Source organism: Rattus norvegicus, chromosome 16, assembly GCF_021556685.1.
Source record: "Rattus norvegicus strain SHRSP/BbbUtx chromosome 16, alternate assembly SHRSP_T2T, whole genome shotgun sequence".
Taxonomy (NCBI): Eukaryota; Metazoa; Chordata; class Mammalia; order Rodentia; family Muridae; genus Rattus; species Rattus norvegicus.
This window is the reverse complement of record NC_141549.1, coordinates 61898033-61922293: the sequence shown is the minus strand read 5'-3', so window position 1 is coordinate 61922293 and position 24261 is coordinate 61898033. Positions and strand designations below refer to the sequence as shown.

The following is a 24261-nucleotide window of genomic DNA, read 5'->3' as shown; positions in this document are numbered from 1 at the left end:
TGTACTCATTAATAATTAGCAAAAAAGTACAGACAATCCAGGATACAATCCATAGAACTCAAGAAGGTTAACAAGCTGAAAAGCCCAAGGGAGGATGTTTCAATGGCATTTGGAAGGGAGAAGAAAGCAATCAAGGAAGGCAGATGGAGAGAGGGACCTGGGTGGGAGAGGGGAAGGGTAAGGGTAAAGAGGAACAAGATCAGGTGTTGGATGCAGGGAACAGGGGAGACTCCCTGAGGGACAGCAGAATGGATGGAAGTATGCTACCTTAGGAGGTGGGAGGTAGGGTACCAGAATGTGCCAGAGACCTGGAAGGTGAGAGACTCTCAGGACTCAAGTGGTGGGACCTTAGATGAAGTACACAATAGTGGAAAGAGGGAACTTGAAGAGTTCATCTCCAGAAGAATGACAGGGCATCAAATAGAGGGATAAGGTTGCCATATCACAGTCAAAAGCTCTGATGTAGAACTCTTTCTGTTTAGACAAATTTCAGGGACAAAAATGGGGAAGAGACTGAGGGAAATGAGGTCTAGTGACCAGTCCAACTTGGCATCCAACTCAGGGGGAGGTTCCAAAGTCTGACAGTATTTCTGATGCTATGGTGTGCTTACAGACAGGAGCCTAGCATGGCTGTCCTCTGAGAGGTCCAACAAGCAGCTGACCAAGATACAGATACTTACACCCAACCATTAGACTGAAGTCAGGGACCCCTGTGGTTGAATTAGAGAAAGGCTGGAAGAAGCTAAGGAGGAGGGCAACACTATAGGAGAACCAGAAGTCTTAACTAATCAGGACCCTTGAGGACTCTCAGACACTGAACCACCAACCATGCAGCATACACTAGATGACATGAGGCCCCTGAAACATATACAGCAGAGGACTGTCTGGTATGGCCTTAGTGAGAGAATGTGTCTAACCCTTGAAAGACTTAAGGTCCCAGGAGTGGGGAAGACTGGCAGTGGTGGGGGGTGAAAGTTAGAAGGGACATAGGGGAGTGGAGGAATGGGATGAGGAACTATGGGATGGCAAATCAGGATAGGTAATGACTAGACTGTAAAAAGAAAGTTATAATAAATAAATAAAAATAACTCAGCCTGAGGATGGAAAAATGAATAAAATGTTAATATCCATCAAAAAAAGATGAAAAGGGAAAAAGATGAAAAGATGTAGTGGAGAGGGAGGAAGAATTCTGAGATTAAGACAGTCTTTTACAAATCAATCTAGACTCTCCAATATAAAAATCATCCACAACCTGATTTTCATTACATTGCTACCTGCAGGAAGGAAAGGAACATAGAACCCAACTGACTGGCAGTTCCTCTCTGGGAGTCTCCCCGTCTGAGCCCAACATCCTGTGAGCATCTCCCGATTTTGGATTCAAACTTTTGCAGGCTTAAGTCACACTTCAGATGAGAGTGCTGCCATGTCTGCTGTAGCACCCCAAAGTAATCAACAAAGCAATTCCTTTCTGAATGGCTCATTATCTTTCCTCCAAATTAGCAAGATTTGATGTTCTCCCTAAACAGCTAACAAATACATCTTTCATAAGTAACATATTCAATGCGTACATAGCCCACAATTCAGGTTCTTACATTGCTACTTTTAAGGTCTTCCTCTTTGCTAAAAAGCTATACACTTTAGAACTAATAATTTGTAGAGGAACTATTTGCAGATACAAGTTGATGCTTTATAAACTTCTGAGAAATCTTGACTCTGACAGAGTAAAATGATGTTTGATTCTATATATCCAAAATGGAGGAAAGGAGAAGAATACAGTTTTTGTTTCATCTAAGGCCATATGTGTTATAGTTTATTAGTTCTATGAACGCAGTGCCCTCCACTGAGGACAGATGTCAGTAGTTTCTCAGAGGCAGAGTGGAGCATCCCCACTAAATACTTGGCTACTTCTGCTAATTTCCATCACCACTTGACACTTAACCCATGATGCACATTGCCATGGTAACACTCCAACTGCAGATATTTTTCAATGACTTCCCAACCTCTAGTTTGCAACACTGAGATTTTCATTAACTAAAGAGGACAGGGAAGTTTTTCTGTTTAATAATCTCTTATACAAAAACTTAACAGAGATGTCTTTCTTTAAACAGAATAGCTTGGGAGAGTCCAGATACATTCCAGGATTAGAGAAGTCAGCTAAAGAATTGACTCTCTTAGATTTATAGTGTTTTGGATGCTTGTATATTTTCAATTACTCCTGTGCATAGATAAATTCAGGCTAGTCCATTTCAGGTAACTTGTCACACAGATACTTCACATCAAAAATGACTGAGTAGAGGCTGGAGAGATGGCTCAGTGGTTAAGAACACTGACTCCTCTTCCACAGGTCCTGAGTTCAAATCCCAGCAATGACATGGTGGCTCACAACCATCTGTAGTGGGATCTGATGCCCTCTTCTGGTGTGTCTGAAGGTGGCTACAGTGTACTTATATAGAATAAGGAAATAAATCTTTTTAAAACATGAATGAGTAGGATGCTTTGAAATACATTTAAATTAAACATGCTTTCCTGCCAAAATTAGACTAAGGTAAATTAAATAATGAAAGTAAAAGCATGGGATGCTTTGTTTAACAGTTTTAAAATGTATTTTTAGAAACCATCAAAGAACATATGTAAAATACAAATGAAATACAAAATATATATTCTAAAATATGATGATCTTTGTTAGGTTTGCAATCATTGTATTTGGAAAACTCTAAAGGCTATTGCATTCAAAAATGAGAAAACTAGTTCTTTAGAATAATAATGAGATTATGTTTCACAATATAACAAGCTATTTTGCTAGAAAATTCAAGATATGCCTATTTCAGTAACCCATGAAACTCCGTTACATGGTGTTATAGTCAGAGCAGAAAAGATTCTTTATTTCCCTGAGATTAAATTACAGATTTAAAATATTTTTTGTTCTACATGTGTCAGGTAGTGGCACAATGTTTAACCTAGTTCTCTGACAGTTCAACCTGGTATGTCTACCCATTTATATTAAGTTAGTCCAAAACTCACCTTGTAGTTTGGTTTATTAGCTTATTAATTATCCTATTGGGAATTGGGAATTCTTGGATAAGCATTTACTATGTAATTTTATCCAATTCCTCTTATTGGTTGCCATTTATTGACAATAGATTAAGATAAATGTTTATTCTTGTTTACAATGTCATGTATGGAATCACACCTGATAGGGTAAAACAATAAAGCTTTAAATATTCTTCTGAAATTCTTGATTAATAAAAAGATGGTTTAGCATTGATCGAGATGTGTTCCAATTTATGACTGTATCCAATTTGGAAAATGTTGGCTGAGTATTTTCTGTATGAAAATTACTCACCTAGGAAGTGTGAGGATTGAAAAAAATATCATGATAATTATGAGCTAATGATGATTAGGGGTTACTTAATCTTCACATGATATCACAAGGTTTGGTAAGAGTAAAAAAACCGATGTCTTATGAGAAGCAAAGGTGTCGCCAAACCTATCTTATTTTCCTCACACAACCTTGCTTGCAGTTTGCTTTGTCACTATAAGATCATATTTGTCACTTGAGATAAAATGCATAATGAGTACATTTGTGAAGATAATCCTAAACGTTTTAAATACATGACAGAATAGTTCATAACACTATAAATGTAGTATATTGTAAGAACAAACCGTAACACTTTTGTTTCAAGCTAGACTATATTGTATCTCAATTAAATACATACTTTAATGATGATTAGGTTCATATGAGATATTGTGGTACATTTTGAAAAGTAGATATATGAACTATGTATGCAGAAAATAGTTGGATGTTCTGCATTGGTTTCATTTTACACATTGCACTTAACGTTACTACATACAATAAAATCATCAGTAGAAGTGCACACAGATTTTAATTCAAACAAAGCACAATTCATGTTTTGAATATGATTTTATAGGGACAAACCACTCTGCAAGCAAGCTTGTTTGGAGAAAGTGCAATAGATATTGGAGCCAGAAATACTTTGCAGAATCAATAGCAAATAAGCCTCATTTGAAAGGTTATTTATGAGTGAATTGTCTTTGTCGTATAATATATAGTATACATATGTTATGATATATAATATGTCATATATGTCATATGCTATACATATGCATGCATGTATTCTCTTAAAAGGAATTAAGGCAGGGGTTAAAGATTTTGCTCAGTGGTAGAGCGCTTGCCTAGCAAGCACAAGGCCCTGGGTTCAGTCCCCAGCTCCGAAAAAAAGAAAAAAAAAGGAATTAAGGAAATATAATATAATAATAATAAGGAAATATAATAATGCTGAATTGACAGGAGCAAGGATAAATGAATTCGGCTGTGCACATGTTCATATTTTAGTCCCATGATATAATATGTTTATATATATTCATTCTGTGTATGTGCTACAGTATTTTGAGTGTAACCCTGAGATTAGCCCAGTAGCTAGCTGAGTGATGGAGTAATTTCCCAATATTGTGTTTGTGCTTACCACTTAATATCAATTATTTATGCTTGTTTGTGTTTATATCCCACAGTTTCAGACAAGAAACAAGTCAGACTGCATTGATCTGCATCCTGGTACTCAGCTCCCTGACAAAACTGATTCTCTGACAAGAGTTGAAGGCTCCTTCCATCAGCCAAATTGATTGCAACTGACATTTGACAAAGTGGCTAATCAGAGCAGTCGTCAGTTCCCTTCAGGGTAGAAGCTATACAATCAGACAGTCTCTCATTGGCCAGAGAGACACCAAATTAAAAGCAAAGGACCAGGTACTTCAGCACACTCAATAAAGAGATAAACTAACATCCAAATATAAGCCAATAGATGTTTTCCCTCATTGTTTTCTAACACGAATGCTGAAGGTTTTCAGTGTATTCAATATTCAGCTTTATCATAATATCATTTAAAGGTTGTTCTCCAAAAATAATTTTGGACATTATTTATATGTAAATTTGAGTGTGAATTTGTGTATTTACATTGAAGAAGAAGTTGAGTCTTACCTTCAGACTGATTTCCACTACAAAGCAACTAAGATTAGTTTAGGATTTTGTTTTTGTTGTTGCTGTTGTTATTGTTGTTTTTAATCTGAGATATGGCCATGAGGTTTTCACCTGTCTCTACCTTGACTACTTAAATTAAAGGCATATAAGACCCCATTCAATTTATTGGAAGCTAGAAACCTTGCCTAGATTCTTTGCCATGCTAAGCAGAACACCATAGGCTGAGAAATATCACTTTCCCAGTGTACACTTATTAAGAACCAAAGCAATGAAAGTTTTTACTATGTACTTAAAAAAGTTCGTAGGTTACACAAATAATACTTTTCTCTTATAAAAAGTGTTTCTGAAAATAAATACAAGTATTAGCTTTTTTAAGATGAATTATTCAAAATATAATTTAGCACCAACTGATGAAAGCTGAAGATAACTATCAGAAATCCACTATCATTCTCCATTTATATCCATATGTCCTTTACATTTATTGATTTTCAATGTATGGTATCCATTATTAGTATTATTATTAACTTGGTTTTTTAAAAAAATGCTCTAAATCTGTCTAATGAATTCTCTGGGACTTTGTCTCAGCTTCCCTTGGCTCTGTTCCTTTCAGTTTGGAGCTTTATTTGCTTTTCAGTGCAACGAAACGTAGTCTCCCCCTGGCCCAGTGAAAGAGGATGGTTCTGTGATTGGAGAATGGCATCAGAACTGGAGTCGAGGTGACAGTTCCTATCATTGCTGGTGGTGTCTAATTGCTTCTCTGTACTCTCAGCAATCAGGGGAAGGATAAAGACAACAAAGATGACAATAGAGAATCAGATGTTAATATTGTCATAACCAATATGATGTCCAAGGCTCTCGGTAGTATTTCATGTTTATTATTTGTAAGTCTGTCATTTAACATCTAAGAAATTATGCCTTTCTTCTCAGTTTCACTGATGTAAAGAAAAAAAAACATTAAGACATACAAAGGTAAACTATTAAAATGAATCTAGAGTCAAAAATCTTACTATTTATAACTTAAAATTTATGTATGATTCATTTTATATAAAACATTTATGTACACAAGTTGAAATGGATATTGTCACACTTGGTTTCTTCATGGATGTATCTATGTAATGCCCCCTTTTCCTTCAATTTTAAGGTTTACTTCCTGTGGATCTTCACAATGTGAATATTTGGCTTTAAAGGATATTTGTCATGAAAATAAAATAAATTATATTCAAGCATAATTATAATTTATGAAGCGTGATGATTGTTTCTTAAATGTATGAAGAGACACTTCAAAATATCAGGTTGAATATACAAGTCAAGAATTTACACATTAAAAATCTCCAGTCAGAGACTTTAATTTATGTCATTAAAATTTTATATTATTTTTGCTTCATACAAATTTAATGAAGGTCATAATCATTTTCCTGAAATTTAGGTATAAGAACAATATTTTACAACAAATTTTCTTAAGTTAGATATTTTTATAATACTGGTGCCCCTAAGAGATTATCATAAAATTATTTTTAAAATATTAAATGAACATTAACCCTTTATGATTCAGAATACTAGATAGTGTTGCTACAAATAAGTTTAAGTAATGTGAGAATCTTTGAAAGAAATGATATTATTTAATACAAGATAAATAAAGAGAGAAACTGGTGATTGCTATGCAAGATTCATTTTGGCTTAGAGTATGAAAGTAACAGGGGTGTAAATTGCATGGGCTGAATATTCCCAGCAAAAAAAAAAACTAGATATTTATTTCAAAAAGGTCTTTTGTATTCAAAGGTTCAGGAGATATTGGAATGGCTACATGGAATGGGAAAGTATAAGGGATAAAATCAACATGGCATGAGTGGTAGGAAGCCACAAAGTAAAAATAAAGAAACTGTGGGCACTGGAATGTGGTGCTGTCCAAGGGAATCACTGAGGCTTAAATAGCCAAGATGATAGATGGAAACAATACAGAATAGAGTGATGTTGTGGAAATGTAGAGAAGACAGGAAATACACACACGCACACACCACATACACAGACATACACACAGAGGCAGAGACAAAGATACAAAGACAGAGAGAGAGACAGAGAGACAGAGAGAGAGAGAGAAAGAGAGAGAGAGAGAGAGAGAGAGAGAGAGGAATAAGACAATAAATTTTATAAATGAGTAACAGAATTTATTAGGTAACATCAACTATAATTCTTGGCTCTTGGAAAACAAGGAGCCAGACATTTAAGCATGATGTGGGTGAAAGTCAATGGCAAATTTTGATCATGTGAAAATTGAGATTCTTAAGAGGCAACTATGAAGTGCTGTCAAAGACAAATGCGTGTGAAGCATAGAAGAAATGCATATATCAAACTCTGACCAAAATGGGAAGGATAACATTCAAGGCAATGGATAAAGAAGATCACATAGGGGGAGAACTTGGTGGGCTCAAAGCACGTGGGCTTATCAGGAAACCAACTGCCATGTCTACATCTGGAAGTTAAGTGGTGAGGAGAAAACATGTAAAGATTTGATAGTGTCAGTGTCAAAATAAAATAACATTAGTGTATACAATTGGATCAAGAAACATGGTGGCCTACTTGGAAAAATAAAAGGGATAATGTTGGGTTGTAAATAGAATATATAAATTAATGAAGAAAAAAGAAAATGTCCAATAGTATAACTTGCAGGCATGTGGTTGAGAAATTTTCTCTATTGAGAAACTCTTCCTCTAGTATTTCATATTTGAAACAAACAAACAAAATCACCACACCTAATCAGGACAATGAATCCCTTGTCAATTTGGCACACCAATCACCTATTAAACCATAACTAACCTTTCATAGCTATCAACAAAATCTCATACTAAGATCAATATCACCATACAAAACATTCCAACATTTCAAAATGAACAGCCTTATGAATTCAAATACACTTTAAAAATACACTTTAAAGAGCCTAAAAACTTGAAAGTCTTCCTAAAACTCCAAGAGGTCCCTAAAATACCCAAGGTCTCATAACTGTGAACGCCTCTAAATAAAAACAAACATTGAATATTTTTTTACCAAACAAGAAAGAATCAGGGCACAGTCAGAGACAAAATCAGACCATAATTCCACAGGGTAAAAAATAATTTGTGACTGAAGTCTGGAGCCAAATGACATTCTTATGGACTCAAATGTGTTCGTTTCTCTAGCTCTGCAATATATAAGACACACAGCTTGTCTCAGAGATTCATGCCAACTCCACTCCACACTTAACTGATATCCTTGACAGTCGTTCCATGGTTACTAGGGTTTCTACTATTCTGAGTCTCTGGGTACCAGTGGCCTACCCTCAGAGTTATCCTTTTTTGGGTTCTATTCAGACACTTAAACATAGCTTCAATCTTCAAATTGTCTTCATAACCCTTCACTCCTGGGACTTCTACTGCAATAGAGGCTAACTTTGTCAGTGACCTCTCATGACCTTTATCAGTGGCAGGACTCAGCAGCTCTCAATGACACCTTAATGTCTTTAAAATCGAAAGCATCTGAGAAAGAAATGTTCACACCTTACCAAGTCCATCTGCCTTAGCTTGTAGTGGAGCACAGTTTCTGTTTGATGACCCAAATGAAACACTTTCCAGATGATTTCACCTCAGTGATGCTAGTGTGCTCTTGATCATGACTGATTCTTTAGTTCCTGCTAATCAGCATCAATTGTCTTCAGTAAGGCTAATGTTTCACTGTACTGGGTCTGATACCTTTGTTAATGAAAGCTGACTCATCATCCCCAGCTTATCAGAATGGTATGGTTGTATATAAAACATAACATCAATAGCGTAAGTAGAGGCTTCACTTCTCTCTGAAATGTCACAAGTCGGGGCTCTTTCGTCAGCATCATTCTCAAAAATCTTACCTTCAGAGATCCCGCAGTTTAGCCCCTTGAGCTCATAGCCATCATTGGCTTTTTTAGCACAAAGTTCCAAAATTCCTATGCACTTTCCAAAAACAAACAGGTCTGTCAAAGAAATAGTCTCTTCTGTTGTACCAAATCCTGTCTTACTTGTAGCTTGTATTGCTGTGATAAAATACCCATTTGGGTAATTTTTTATATTGAGGTTTTCTAGCTATGTTAAATTGTCAAAAGAACTCCAAGGAGGGCTATTCATATGAGTGAATTTTTAAATATTTTCAGTGACAACTTTTGTAAGACATCCTTCTGTGAAGATTTTACATTGGAAGTCAAATTAGATTGAATGAAAATAGATAGATAGTGAAAACTGAATAAAAAGCATGCAAAGAGACATAATGCTGGTTCTGAATAGCAGTGGGTAACAAGAGGTAAAGGAATAATGTATGTTCTTTCATGACTGCTATCAGAGAGATATGTTTTTGTACATGCTTGTGGGGGATCTTCAGTGAAAATTTTCCCTCCAATTTCACACTATTCTTATTTTATGAAAAATAGCCTCTTTTTGTATGGATCTGATTACCAATTATAGTGTGTTGCAAAGTCAATAAATATATGTGGTCCAATAACCCATTGACATTCAATAAATAGAACCTCTATTGTGATGGTATTATTATATATACATATATAATTAATTCTAGGATCAGAGAGATGACAGCTACTTTCTTCTCCAAATCATTCTCTAACTCATAAGAAGTCAAAGCTTCTTCAAGTGCATCCAAATGAAAGTGAATAATTTATCTGGCTCAAAGTGTCTCAAGAACAGACAGGACAAAAACTGGAGAGGATATGATATACTTGGGGAGAAGACCAAAGAGATAAATAATATATAACATTTACCAACCTGGCTTTCTGTTCAATATGGGATCTTTACTTTAGTCTTTGTGTACTTTTATCTGTAGTTCGTTCTGTCATAAGTTTCAGGAGGCACAAACAGTTTATAGAAGGGGGGGGATGAAGCTGCTTTCACTAATTCTGTTATCATTAATAAGAGAGGTTTGAGCATCTACAAGAATTCATCTGCTATATCTTTTGCTAACACTGACATAGATGCATCTGTTCACTAATATTTACTTGCTTTACTTTACTTTATTTAAATATGTTGGAACTTTAAATCTAAAACAAAGAAATACATCGATTCATTTCATTCCCATTGAAATGTAAGGTTCTTAAGAGTTAGTTATGACCTACCTGTCATTATGCTCCATGACTATCAGAGTTCTGAGGTACAGATCTAAGAGTTCCTGTCTCAAATCATTAATGTCTTATCTTTTTGACATAAAAGGAAGCAAATTGCAAAATATTGCATTAGAAGCATAAAACTAACATGAAAAATTTAGGTTTTACAATGGGGATTAAAGGGACTAAGACGGTGTAGCTTTAAGACCCAGTTTCTTAACAAGAACTAAACAAAAATTATATCGCCATGAGTCAAACAAATTAGTATTTTTTGACCTTACACATGTGCACTGTGGTACTCTTGCATGGGCACATGTAAGCACTTCCATACCTACACAGTAAAATGCAATCAAAAATTTAAATAATTTATCTTCTGTAAGACTCAATTTTGCAAAGTGAACTACCATAGTTTGTATGTGAACATATCACTTCTTGGTTTATTGCTAATAAATAAACTGCAGAAACATACTCATAGACTAGTCTGTGCAGCAGAACATAACAGGAGTTATCTGTACACTATGACTCCCACTCTTCTAAATAGCAGCCATGATCCAGGTAGGCCAGTCATGGACCATGGTCTTCTATATAAACTTGAATAAGGTCCTGGAATTCCTACATAATCTGTTTCCACATCCAGAAAATAGATATCTGAATAATCTACAGAGATGCTCCTTGGATGAAGATAGTTTTAAGCCTTTTCACATGATTATGGATTAAATGTACTATGCATCGAATGTAGTTAACCTTGTAACTGTTGCACGTTCTCAGCATGGTGCAACGTATTGGTTGTTGACTTGAGGTATTTGTTGAGCAGAGCAACTTGTTGCTGTTGCCAAGTACCATAAAGGAATATCTTCTATTTCTGTCAACAGTCAAAGAATGGAGCAAAATTTAAACCAGGTTTGCTACTGAATGCGCATCCTCTCTACAACATTGGTGAGTCAGATAATGCATAGGTTAGTCCTGGTAAGACAGGGACCCAGTGTATTGCTGGATTCATGTAAATTCTCCAATGTGAATGATGACTGGTATTGTCGTTGCTGGTGGTGGTACTGCTAACTTGCTCTCTTTAAAGATAGTGGCCAAGTATGACTCTGGTTGTATCAAAAATTCGCAAGTCCTACAGTCAGCAACGCATAATGCATGACTCTGTAGGAATGTCAGGAGGAACCTGGAGATTGAGGGTGGGGATGTGACATCATGAATAGCAGCACTACTGCTCTACATGGAACATGAATCATGTCCAGAGAGTGGCTCATTTGTTTGGGAACTGAATGGGCCCAGGCTGAAAACTTCTATGACTGAAGCACCTAAAATCATGTGGCCTCCTCACTTGTGAAAGTCTGCAGACTGCCATTTCCAACCAAAAAAGAGTATGATGGAGGCCTTGAGAAACTGAGCTTACTAAGCTATTGGGGCTCAGTCACAAGCTTATGTTGCTCAATAGATCCTGGAAAAAGAACAGATCACTGTCCTTGGTTACGTTTCTACCCACAAACCCAGGCTGAGGCTTTGGTCATAGTTTTTAAGCCTTGACAACTTCATACATCTAAAAACTTTGTTTCCTTCAACTTGTCCTGTTCAACCAACCTCTGCTATCCTTTAGTTTTCTAATACCTAAATGTTTGATTGGAATAAAATAACTATATGCTAAAGCTTGATAAAAACATGCAGTGTTTGGTATGGCCTTCCGCTGTTTATTTATAAACCCATTTTATTATTTTTAAAAATGCACATAAGCAGATATTTTCCCCTAAGCAAGTCAAATCCTCTCTGAAGGGATTAGCCTAAGATGTCTTCTTTTTCTCTAGAATAGCCCTTACAGGTCCTTAAACTGAGCTCAGATCAAGTTGTGTTATTCTTATAATACCAATCATAAGAATTATTTGCTTCTAGACTCTTAACTCTAAGTATCCTTATGGAACTTTTACCTGTGGACACAATCACTTCCCACCCTTCTGTTTCTTCACATAGACCCTTGTGAACAGAACAAAGAAGAAATACGCTATTTTTTTCTGTTGTACTATGAATTTTAATGAGTAAGAATAACGTCATATCCTTTTATACATACTGCATTATAATTTTATAACCTGATAATAAGAACTTTCATCTTAACCCAATGCTAAACCCATGACAAGGTGAACAACAAATTCAAGCAAAGCAAAGCAGAACAAAACAATTGAACAAAAGCCAGGGAAGGTATCCGTTAATGAATAAATGAATACATGCAGGCAGCAAATCCGTTTTCTGCCTTCTTTGTTTTTGTGTGACAAAACCAAAATAAAAATGAGAATATTTAAAACCAGATACAGTGTGCCCACATTTCCTATTTTACAATTCTATCTTTATCTGAACATTTCTCTTCCCTGCTTAATAGATTATCCTGTCATATTTAGAGTTGGCCAACAGAAATTTTGCAAAATTTGGTGTCCATGCCAGCTAATCATGAGCTAAAATGTCAACATTCACATGGCTCCACTTCATTAAATGCACCTTCCTCGTGATTCACACTATATGCAATTTATTTTTAAGAAGCAACACACTTGTGGCAGGGTTAGCAGAGAACAATGCCTGTTAGTCATCCCAGACCCAGCTCAGCTTTGCAAGCTACAGTTCAGCATACTGACAGGCTTCTGACAAACAAGCTGGAGGTGAAGGACAAATATGTAAATAGTGGAATACTGCCATGCACTTCCCTCTGCCAGATTGGGTGTACAAGGCTCTACAGATGCAAGGTCACACAGCCCACAGCCATGATGGGAGTGTGTGCTGCAGGGCCTTAATTGAATGTACATGGTTTGGCATCATGTGCCTTGATTAGCTCTGTGTGGGCTGATCGGCACTAGGCTAGAGCACAGCACTTTCCGGGTAAGAGCATATGGGAAGTGCAGATGTTCAAAAGGTGACTTCACCCCACAGGAAGCCAGCTTGCCTCCTTAAAGAATTATCATAGCTTATCTTAAGCAAGAATAAATAGGAAGGATCGAAATGATTTTTGTTTTGTTTAAGGCATCTAATAATTTCAATAATCTTCAAAGACAAATGACTTGCCTCTCCCACTGGGCATCATGACTTTAAAAATAATACTGTCTTGAAGCCCATAAATATTTTCTCTACAACTGCAATAAATGATAGTTAGACATATGAAATAAGAGAGATATGCAAAGAGCCTCTGTAACAGGTCAAGTTAAACTGATCCAAATATTCCCAGGTCATCCAATTTCTTAATGTTCATTATATATTATTTATCACTTAAGTAAACAAATTTATGGAGCATTTGTAGCAAATTAGAAATGTTGAAGGGATAATGGATTTGGAAAACTGAAGGTCCAAAGTAGGATTCTTTTATTATAAAAGATAGAACTTGCTACAGTGATGTGAATTAGTTATAAGCTCAGTACTTAGGCCCAACTCTCCCAATAATTAGCTGTGCTGTCTGGCCACCACTGTTCTTACTCAGAGCTAGCCAGAGTCTACATGATTACAAATGTCTTCCCAGGCCTAAAATACGAGTTTAGTTCTTCTCATACTGTTAATTTATATAGGAATATATCTATTTGAACATCCCAGTGCTTAATCTACGGCAGGCACAGTTCTAGGCGGTGGAGATGCTCTGTCCATAAGAGTACAAGTGTAGACAGTGGTGCATCAACACAAGTTTGACCTGGTAAATATATGAACAGATACAGATCAAGGAGTCACTGGGGCTATAGACATGGGCAAAACACAGGGAACAAAAAGTCAGTCCTATAGATTACTTAGTAACTCCAAGTAAATGCTACTGTCACATTTTAGTGAGAATTGTGTACCAGTCATTAAGATGATAATTTTTACATGCTAATGATACCTGGATGAACATAAATCAAACTAATATTTGCTGTAAATGTAATTTTGAATTTCTGTTATAGAAAGAAGTGAAAATACACATTATGCAGTTAGATTTCAAGTTGGCCCTGTATGTCTTTTTCATATTCTTTACTGATACGCCAAAGGGGGCCAAGTTGGGTGCGTGCCACACATGAAGGTAAAAAGGGAAATTAAGAAGAGCTGAACTACGTTCTTATTTGTAATTAGCATACAAGGAATTAGGTGTCATTGTGGCAATTACAGGGTTTCGTTTGGTTGATTTTCCTTCCCCTTCTATCTCCCCATCTTCCTTTCACATCTACCTGTCTCTCCATCTTCTGTCTGGCTTTATTTCATCACTACCATCCAGTTAAACTTCCTGTACTGCCTTCTACTGTTCTGCCTGGGAAGGACCCAGCCCATATTTTGCATACAATGATAAATTCCACCACGCATGTTAAAAACATTTGAATTAGCTCCATACTTGACATTTATTAACATCTTAATGGACTTCCCAAACTCAAATAAGAACTCTCAGATCAAAATTATCATCTATAAATTAATTCACTGCCTGCGTCCTTGGAGCATGCCCACCCAGCCATTTCCTTATGCTTATTCTGAACAAATCCTTGAGGGTTCTAGAGCATCGTGTCAACATCACTGTTGTGAGACTGCATTTCTTATATCCATCATCTTCCTTTGAGAGAATCTAATGACAAATAATGTTCACTAAAGAAGAGCATTAGGTCAATTGGTTACTTTTGAAAATCTGCAATATTGGTGGAAATAGGGTATGCTTTTTATACACAAAATGCTTTATTTACTATAGCTTTTAATTTTCATACAAAAATTATTTTAAAAGCTAACTGCAATTTGAAAAGTGAATTGTGCATCATATAGATATTTTATAAAAGTATTGTCACAAATTTTGAGCCAATCGTTTCATGAAAGTAGCACTTTGTTTCATATATTTTCACCTTTAGTCAAACACTTCATCAAAATACCAATCTTTTGAAATTCTAGAAGTACTATTAGTAAGATCAAAATGACTAAACGTGTTACTCTACATTTTCTGTCTGTGTAACTTTTCTTAAGGAATTAGAATGATAACTTTAACTTAACAAAATGATAACTTGTGTGAGTAACAGCAAAACTCTATGTATTGAATGTTACTTGTGTCGGAGCAGATGACCTGAGTTGATGCTTAATAATATTTTAGAGTTGTATTTATGTAGCTTAATTCTCAACATATATGACCATGACAATAGACATAAATTATTAAATAACTAGCTTGTAAACAAGCTAGTGTATTGTAAGTAATTAAGATAAAGGCCCTCCCTCTGTGTAGGCCTAGCAATTCTGCCTTTGTTATCAGTTTTTTTTCCAGTGGATTCTTACTTTGAAGACCTTTGTCTTTTACCATCAAATCAGGTGAGAGTAGAATAGAACAACAAAATTGGAGAAAACAATAGCTTAGCTCTGAGGATTCCCAGAGAAGACTCTTTACAAGGTATGCTAAGGAATCACACTTTTGTGAGCTCTTTTCTAGGATCTTTGTGAGCATATGTTTAAAATAAGCAATCCTATGTCAAGAGATATTGTCTTCTTTGGAGACAAAAATCAGGTTTGTAATTTTTGCCCTTGTATTTCATATTTTAAAGAGAGCATAGTTCTTTTTACTCCTCTGCAGAGAGCTGTATTGCCTTTGCTGTTGTTTTACCTGGCATTTAAACTAGGTAAAATTAGACTAAGAAAAATCTTTCCTAAGTCACAGTAAGAACTAAAATAAACATTTTCAGAGTACGATTAGATACTCCATGGTACTATAATGAGAACCATGATGAGGTACATCAACTGGGTAATTGAAAACTTTAAAGCTCTAAAACTAAATCTCTTCACTAAAACCTAACTGACTGTCCTGGTGAAGACTTTGTACATTCACATAGTTTCCATATTGCAAGAACCAAAACATCTTTGGAAATACATTAAGAGTCCACATTTGGTAAAATGTTTTGTTATTTATAATCATAGCACTAGTGAAATGCATATGAGCATCCTTACTCAAGTAGTGGTGCAAATGACGTGATTTGTTTGTTAAATAAATAACTGAAATACAGCCATTTCTAGACTGCTAGCATCATATGACGAAGTGAAGGACATGTCTTAAAGTGCCTCCCTGCCCCCATTCAGCAAGAAGAACTGATTTCAGCTCTCCAGCATCTGTACAAAAGTCAGGCACAGTAGCTGGCATACAAAAGCCTGGGTCTGGGCTTATTCTGAGAGTAAATCAGTAAAGTCTAGAGTCAGAGAAAAACCGGTTCTCAAAAACACCAGTGAGAGAAATGGTGTACTTCATTAGGAGGAGTTAGCTAGAGGGGTCTCATAGACCAAAGAACGATCTCCAGTGCCATTGGTTGCCCTCTGGAACCTCAGAGTTAAGAACCTATTGCTGAAGACTCTATACGCTTGTGTCAGAGAACATGGGGAGTAAAACTGCTACCGACCAGGAATCTGCTTCATTGCTTTTCATAGTGTGGAAAGGTGCTATACATACTGTCAGAAGATAAATATAGTCATCGATTATACTCATCTGTGAACTTTGTGCTCTATAATAATGATTGGCCTGACAAGTGATTCCCAGTAGGCAAAAGTGCTATAAACATCTGAGTAGTAACCAATCACTCTTTGGTTATATTTAAGTCCTTAAGAAGAAATCTCATTCTGGCACTATTATTCAGCCAAGAATTCATGAGTAGAGATTTCATGAGCCCAGGTAGAATCCACTGCTCTTATTTGGTAAATTGACATTGTATGAAACTGACTCCTAATGGCTTATTGTTATACCCTTAGATCGGTGTATTTTCCAACCTTCTTCAGGAAACTATTTTTATGCAGTAGATGATTGACTAATATTATACCGAACTGGAGAAGACACAGAGAGTAAAAGACTGTAGAATGATCAGGCTTAAATGAAAGACGTATATTACACATACTCCTGAACATGCTCAAGGGTTATTGGAGAACAGGGGTTAGAAAGATTTTAAAATACAAATCAGCAGTAACAACAAGAACACAAAGGTTTTACAACAAAACAAGCAAGCTTTATATATGAGGAAGTTGTTACAGAATGGACAAACCCAAGCCAAACTAAATCCTAAAATGAATAGGCATGTTGGACACCCAGTTCCATATCTAGCCATGGAACTATGGGCAAGTGTTACCTGATGGGAGAGGAAGAAACATAGTTCTCTAAGGTATAGTCACTGGTAACTTCCCCATGCTACAGGGGAGACTACAATTTCAAGAACATTGTGACAAAATAGTGGACAAATAAACAAAAATAAAACCGAAAAAACAAACAAAAATAAAAGCAAAACAACAAAACCACAGTTAGACAGATAGGGAAGTAGGGAATGTTTGTGAAAGATGGATGAATATGTTATAATGTACAAAACACTCAACCAAACTAAACTATGGTGTAGAAGAGAGAGATTGAGGAAAAAGCTAAGTACCAACCACTGGACTACACACACACACACACACACACACACACACACACACACACACACAATCATTTGTACACACATTTTAAAGCTAACATTAAATGCTTATAACAATTATTATTGAGTCAAGCAAAATTTCAGTTTCTGTTTCTCTAAAAAGATGCCCACCACCCCATTTTCAGCATAACCACAGTATGCTGGTTGTGATGGTTAATTTTTGTCTATTTAACAAAGACCTAGACATATCTGTGAGGAGAAAATCTCAGTTGAGAAAATACTTCCATAAGTTTGGACTATGAGGACATATGTGGGTCATTTTCTTACTTGAAAACTGATGTTGGAGGACCATGTACCTATGAGCATTTCCATTCTTATGCTGGTGTGCCTTGTTTTTTTTGGGTTTTTTTGTTTGTTTTTTTTTAAGAAATGGGAATATGCCAGGAGAGCAGGACAGTAAGTAGAAATTTTCCATGATTTGTGTTTGTTTCCATTCTTGGGCGCATGTTCCTACCTTGAGTTTCTGCTTGACTACCCTTGATGGTAAACCATTCTCATCTTCAAGTTGTTTTCTCTATGGTGTTTATCACAGCAACATAAAAATAGGTATAACACTACTGAATTTATAAAATTAAAATATCTCAAATTGAGAGAGCCTATGATGCAGTTAAAATAGCTCTGTATTGTGTGTATGTGTGTGTGTGTGTGTGTATGTATGTGTGTGTGTTTGTATATATTACTTACCCAAGGCAAAAGGATCTGATTTATGAAAACAAAATATCTACACAATCTGAGGAGAAGCCATATTATGTGAATCAGATCATACTTAATAATAACCAACTTAACTTCAGTTGTAACATTTTGGGTTGTAATAGATGTATAAATGTAATAACATTTTTCTCCTCTATTTTCTTTCCAAGCTTTCCAATGCACTCATTTGTTGTCAATCAAATTCATGGCCTCTGTTTACTTAAATGCAAATGATTTCAGACATGATATCTTGGTAATAGACAAGCAATTTTGAGGACATTCCCCCTGGGAGGAGTATTTTGCTTCTAATTCTCTCAGCATTAATTGGTAGATTGCGGATTCTTGTCTGGAGTTGAGGCCCTTCGCAATTCTCCCCCTCTACTGTAGCATGTCTATTTGTACTCTGTTCAATTCTTCTTCAGGAATCCATGGTTATTGTTCCTCTCACATTTCTAGAAGACAAATATCATGTCAAACTTCCTGCTTCCTTCACTCCTGCAATATTTCTGTCCCTCCTCCACTATTGCCTCTGAACCTATTTGGGCAGCCGAGTTATAGATGTACCAGTTTTAAAATATGAAGATCTCATCATTAGTAAGAAATTTACAGAAAGAGAAAAAGAAGCATAGCTGACAACTATAAAAGACGATCAAATTTTGTTACAAAATTATACACAATAAAACTTTGAGCAGGTAATATTTTTACATAGAGTAATAGCTTAATATATCAGTATTTGTATGTGTACGTATATATATATATATATATATATATGTTTGTGTATATGTGTGCACATGTTAACTCTATATTGTACTGTGCAAAAATTCCAACCTATGAATTTGTCCTCAAATAAAATAGTAGAGTGGTTGGTTACTAGACATACTCATGCCATATTACAATTTAGTAATATAATTGTTAACTTAGTGTTTCCACATGATTTGAAGAGAAACATCTGGAGAGAGAATATTGTTAGAATAAATTAAAAAGCATAAAAGTGAATGCTTCATTTTGAATCACATAGGATTATTTCAAAATAATATTTTAAATGTTCATCTCATATTTAATAAACCTCTTATGCTAGTTTAAGTTGGCAAATATGTGCACTAGTACAATGTATTAAAGGACTCAGCCTCAGCTTTTCTATGAATATTTAATAAACAGACAAAAGCTCATGAAATACTGCGTAGTGGTATTTAGTAATGAGCAAGCTAACAAAAATGTCAATTGTTTCAAAAAATTATTTTCAACATATTTTAAAGATAGTTTAAATGTATTGAATCACTTTTCTGCATCATATAGATGTCTTAGATTTACTTTAAAAATGCTTTGTCGGGAAGAAATCAAAAGTAAACGTTTTTTTTGTGGTACAATACTCATGACATATGATTGTCCAATGGATGGCTTCCTACTGATTTACTGAATTCAAATTTATTTTCTGTAGAGCCTTTGGGATTAAAATAAGGGGCTAGGAAAATTACCATGCTGTAGAAACAATCTAAACCGTGATATGCCGATGAGAGCGAGAGCACACAATATCCAATGCATCCAACACTCGGGAATGTGTTTGCTTCTTTGATTGCTTATATTGTCCCACTTCTGGTAGAATAATTTTGCAGAGCATTTAAACAAAGGTTACACACATAATCATTTCTTCTAAGGAAAAAGTGTTACATTAACAAGAAAGCCACAATATTGCTTCAAAACAATTCAGAAAAACTCTATTGATCAATGACTTGGTAATAATTTAAGTTTTATTACAATGAAAGGTAGCACTATTTATCTGGTTTTGGCCATCAGCAGTCTCTTAAGAATCCACTTTAAGAATCCATGGTCTTTCAATGCAAATTAACTTCTGTCATATCTCTGGCACATTCATTACTCTGAAATGACTTTGGACATCATGTTTTGAAAGATTTAAATTTTTGTTAGATACTTTATAAAGACTAGTGGACCAGGATATGTAACTGATTATAACTGTTATATATCAAAGATACTTCAAAGAGTATTTTTGTGAGGTCATGAATACTACTAGCTTCTTGAAATGTTTATCAAATAAATATTTTAAATGATTCACATTTTGAGTTTCATCTCAGTTGAGTTTTGCCTTGATTTAATTCCGTACAACATGCCATTTATTTTAAAGTTACTTTATTGTCACTATTATGATTTTTATTTGGTCTTCATATTATAACACAGGCCTTAAACTAGGACTGAAATTTGCTGTATTTTAGGATATATGCTTAAATTTGCCTCATGCATCTTCTCCCAATGGTTTCTAATTCTAAAATTTATTCTATCAAAAATGTTCTTATCTGACCTCATCTGTGGCTCTGATTATAATAGCATTTTACTTAAAGACCAAAACCCAGACATTTGAATCCTTCTTAAAATCCTTCTTAAAATTGATAGTAATTTTAAAGCAAAAGTGCAGAAATACACGAATCATAATTCATCATTTACCACCTTAGGCCTCCGTGTATGGTAGCACCATTTTTCTGTTATCAATTCCCAAAACTGGTCATTTTAATTTTTCCTTTCCCAACCCATGCATACAGAAATTTATCCTACTCATTATTTCGTGGCCAATTTTATGACTGTGTTGATACAAATTAACAGTTGCAGTTAATATCACCTCTATTTATTTTTCTGTCACTTTCCAAATGTTTCTCACCTCTTCACATGTAGCCTGGTTATCTTAAGAATCATTCTACAGAACACCTGTGAAAGTAAGATACATCTGTTATATCATCCTATCAGGTCAGAATTTAAATCATCTCTTGGCTGTTAGGTCCCCAGTGCACAGTTTTTATTATCATCAGATGAACCAGATTCTGCAGTAGTACACATAATACAGGCACCCGCATACACCCAACCAGATGGAGCTTCCCCAATGACCGATGATCTTTCTTTGCTTGTGACTAGCTTTGTACTGTATTCTAGTTTGGTTTCACCAGCTGTTCTAATACACCCGTGACCTTCGTCACTATTTTTGGGATTTCTTTTCAAGACAAACTTTATAACCTTCCATTCTATGCAAAGATTTTCTTTCCCTGGTATGTCAGATTAAGTTAAAAACCTATGCATACTTTTATACATTTTAGTGTCATTACTTGTCACATGATACTATAATTACAGTAATATTTATCTAATTCCTTGAACAAGCCTTGGAAACCAAAATGTCTGTCTATTCATCTAACACTTTATAACACCCACTCCATGGTTGGAACTTCTTATGAGAAGCAGTAATATAATTTTGAATGACTCTATTTTTTTACACACATTTACTTTTACAATAATTCAGTTATTGTTAGAACATTATTCCTGTACCTTTATTACAGATGAAGCTTCTAGATGAAGCTCTATAATTATATTTTTTATTTTTTATTTTTTTTGCTTTTTCTTTTTTAATTCTTCTGAAACTCCTGGATTATTTTTAGACTCCATTCTCTAATTTAATGAAATTTGTTATGAGAAACTAACATGGAAATTATTTTTCATTTTAAATTTTTGTTTGACAGAGAGTTTACACATTTGTATAATCAGTTTTAGTAATTTTGTCCCCTTCTCCTTTTTCAATTCTCTCATTGAAACACGGCTTTCCTAGATCATCCAGATTTCATGGCATATTTTCATATTTGTCAACTCTATTTGATTTATAATTTCAGGCTTGATGGGCTATATTTTTATTAATTAATTAATTAATTAATTAACTTTACATCCTAATTGCAGCTTACACACATATTCTCCTTCCAGTCTCCCACTCTCTCCCGATCCCCTCTCCAATGCTTCCTTTCTCCTCAGAGAAGGGGAGTCCTCCTCTGGATATCAACCTGCCTCTGCATATCAAATTGCTGTAGAACTGGGTACATCTTCTTCTAAGGCAGCTAAGCAAGGCATCCCAACCAGGGGAAAGAGATCCAAAGGTAGGCAACAGAGTTAGAGATAAACCCTCCTCTTGATGCTAGTTATCTACATCAAAACTGAGCTGCCTATCTGTTACATATGCTTAGGGCCCTGGGTCTGTCCCACAAAAAGCGTGGGATATATTTATCAAGCCAATATTCTCAAAAACTATGTTTTATATTTGGATTATTATTTTCAGGTTCATTTACATTTTACTTAGCCTTTTATGATTCTTATAATTGATTTTATGATATTTCCCCTACTCTATTTTGGACCTTTTTATGTTTTATAAATTTAAAGTGACTTAACAGGATATTCAATTATTTCCTACCTCTATTTAGAAATAATCTTTATACACTAAATGCATTACTTTTCTATTTTAACTCTCTTTTTAAAGGAATAAAAGTGCATCTTTGGATTTTCAGAATATCTTATTTTCATTCTATAGCTCCAAGTTTTACAATCTATGGCCTCACTGAAATTCTTATCAATAAAAATTTGACACTGAGCCCAATATCGTATCACTAAGGAGTATTATAGTAGGTAATCAGTAGTATTTCTGTCTATAGAAAAAAAACATGTCTTGCATATATCTCTTTCACAAGTAATATATCTGCATTTCTCAGTTTGTTAGGGATTTTGGTCAATCAATATCTAAAGAAATATAACCTCTGTATAGAATTAAATAGCTAAATATTTTAACATATATGGTCAGTAATGACTTTTCTAACATTAAGTATGTTTAGTGGGTTACATATAAATGTCTATAATTTTTAAAGCAGAAATATTTATTTCTGCTTAAGATAATTATCCCATGCATGGTGGCTCACCCCTGCATTTGCAACACTGAGAAGGAATGAATAAGGAGTATTGTGTGTTTGAGGAAGTCCTTGGCTATATAACGAGTTTCAGGCTGGTCTGCACTAGTAAATGAAGTCTCTTCTCAGAAAAAACATCTACTTTTATGAAGTCTGACATCATTTATTTCCACATATTATCTTATTTTTATCACATGATTCACATATTACAAAATCATATATGGTACTGCTTCAAACACCTCTCCATATTACACACATACAATCACACACTCACACATACCGCACAACACAGAGTTCTTAGTTCTTAATAGTTTTTAAATACTCACATGAAAATGGCCCCTACCCCTCCCCCCCCAGTGCAGGGGAATGTCAGGGCAGGGAGGCAGGAAGGGGCGGGTGGATGGGTAGGGGAACACCCTCATAGAAGAAGGGGGAGGGAAGATGGGTTGGGGGCGTATGGAAGGGAAACCGCGAAAGGGGATAACATTTGAAATGTAAATAAATAAAAAATCCAATAAAAGATAATTTACAAAAGAAACAAAAATTCCAGAATTGCTACTACAATCATAGTCGCATGGCAAATACTTCTTACTGAGCCTACTGAGCTTGCCAGCAGGTTTTTTTTTTTTCGTCTTAAAAAGTCACAATTTAAAACAATGTATTGGCATATATTTTTTCCATGTGGAAGGCTGCTACAAAAGGCACACCTTTTGTTCTCATCTGTACTCATAGTGCTAAACCTCAAACTAAAAAAATGCGGGCATTGATGCTGAAATGAAAAAAAAATAAAATCAAAGCATTTTCATCCTATTTCCTTTCATGTACTCAGTTGTTCTCTGTCAACTGCTCTGACGACATTGTCAGGATGGTCTTTTATGGAAGACAGACATAGACAAGGAATCCACATAGTTAGGGTGAGGAACTTGAATAGTTACATCATAAGGGTTATGGGAGCCCAGTGAATGTACAACTAAGCTAGACTGGAAAAAAAAATCTTTCTTTAATTGTACAATGATTTGAAAGAGTCACCTGTCTCAGAACTCAAGTGACCTTAGAAATCCTCTTTTCCACCATGCTATTTTCACGGATATAGATTTCACCACTCTCACCCCCATGAACGCGAAAGCATCTTTCAAAGGAAATCTAACAAGTATCGGGATCATGAGTCTGAGACAGGAGAGAATCTATTCTCTTTTCCTATCACCGTGAGCCTCATTGTTAGGCAGCAAGAACGCCAATGTTTCCGCTTCCGCTGAAACTTTTACTGTAGTCGCTTTCCTATTTCTCAGCATTCTGAACTACCTGAAATTCAAAACTAAGTTTGTCATTATACTTATAATT

At 35.3% G+C, this 24261-nt stretch overlaps 2 protein-coding genes across 1 annotated transcript in view; both read right to left on the bottom strand.

The window, feature by feature from the left end:
* The window catches only part of Erich1 (glutamate-rich 1), a gene marked incomplete at its 5' end in the record, with an annotated part of 52793804 nt that overhangs the window by 21742070 nt on the left and 31027473 nt on the right, over positions 1-24261 (bottom strand).
* Positions 1-24261, bottom strand: part of Sgcz (sarcoglycan zeta) — a 1078171-nt gene that overhangs the window by 900950 nt on the left and 152960 nt on the right. The gene's annotated exons all lie outside the window — the stretch shown is intronic.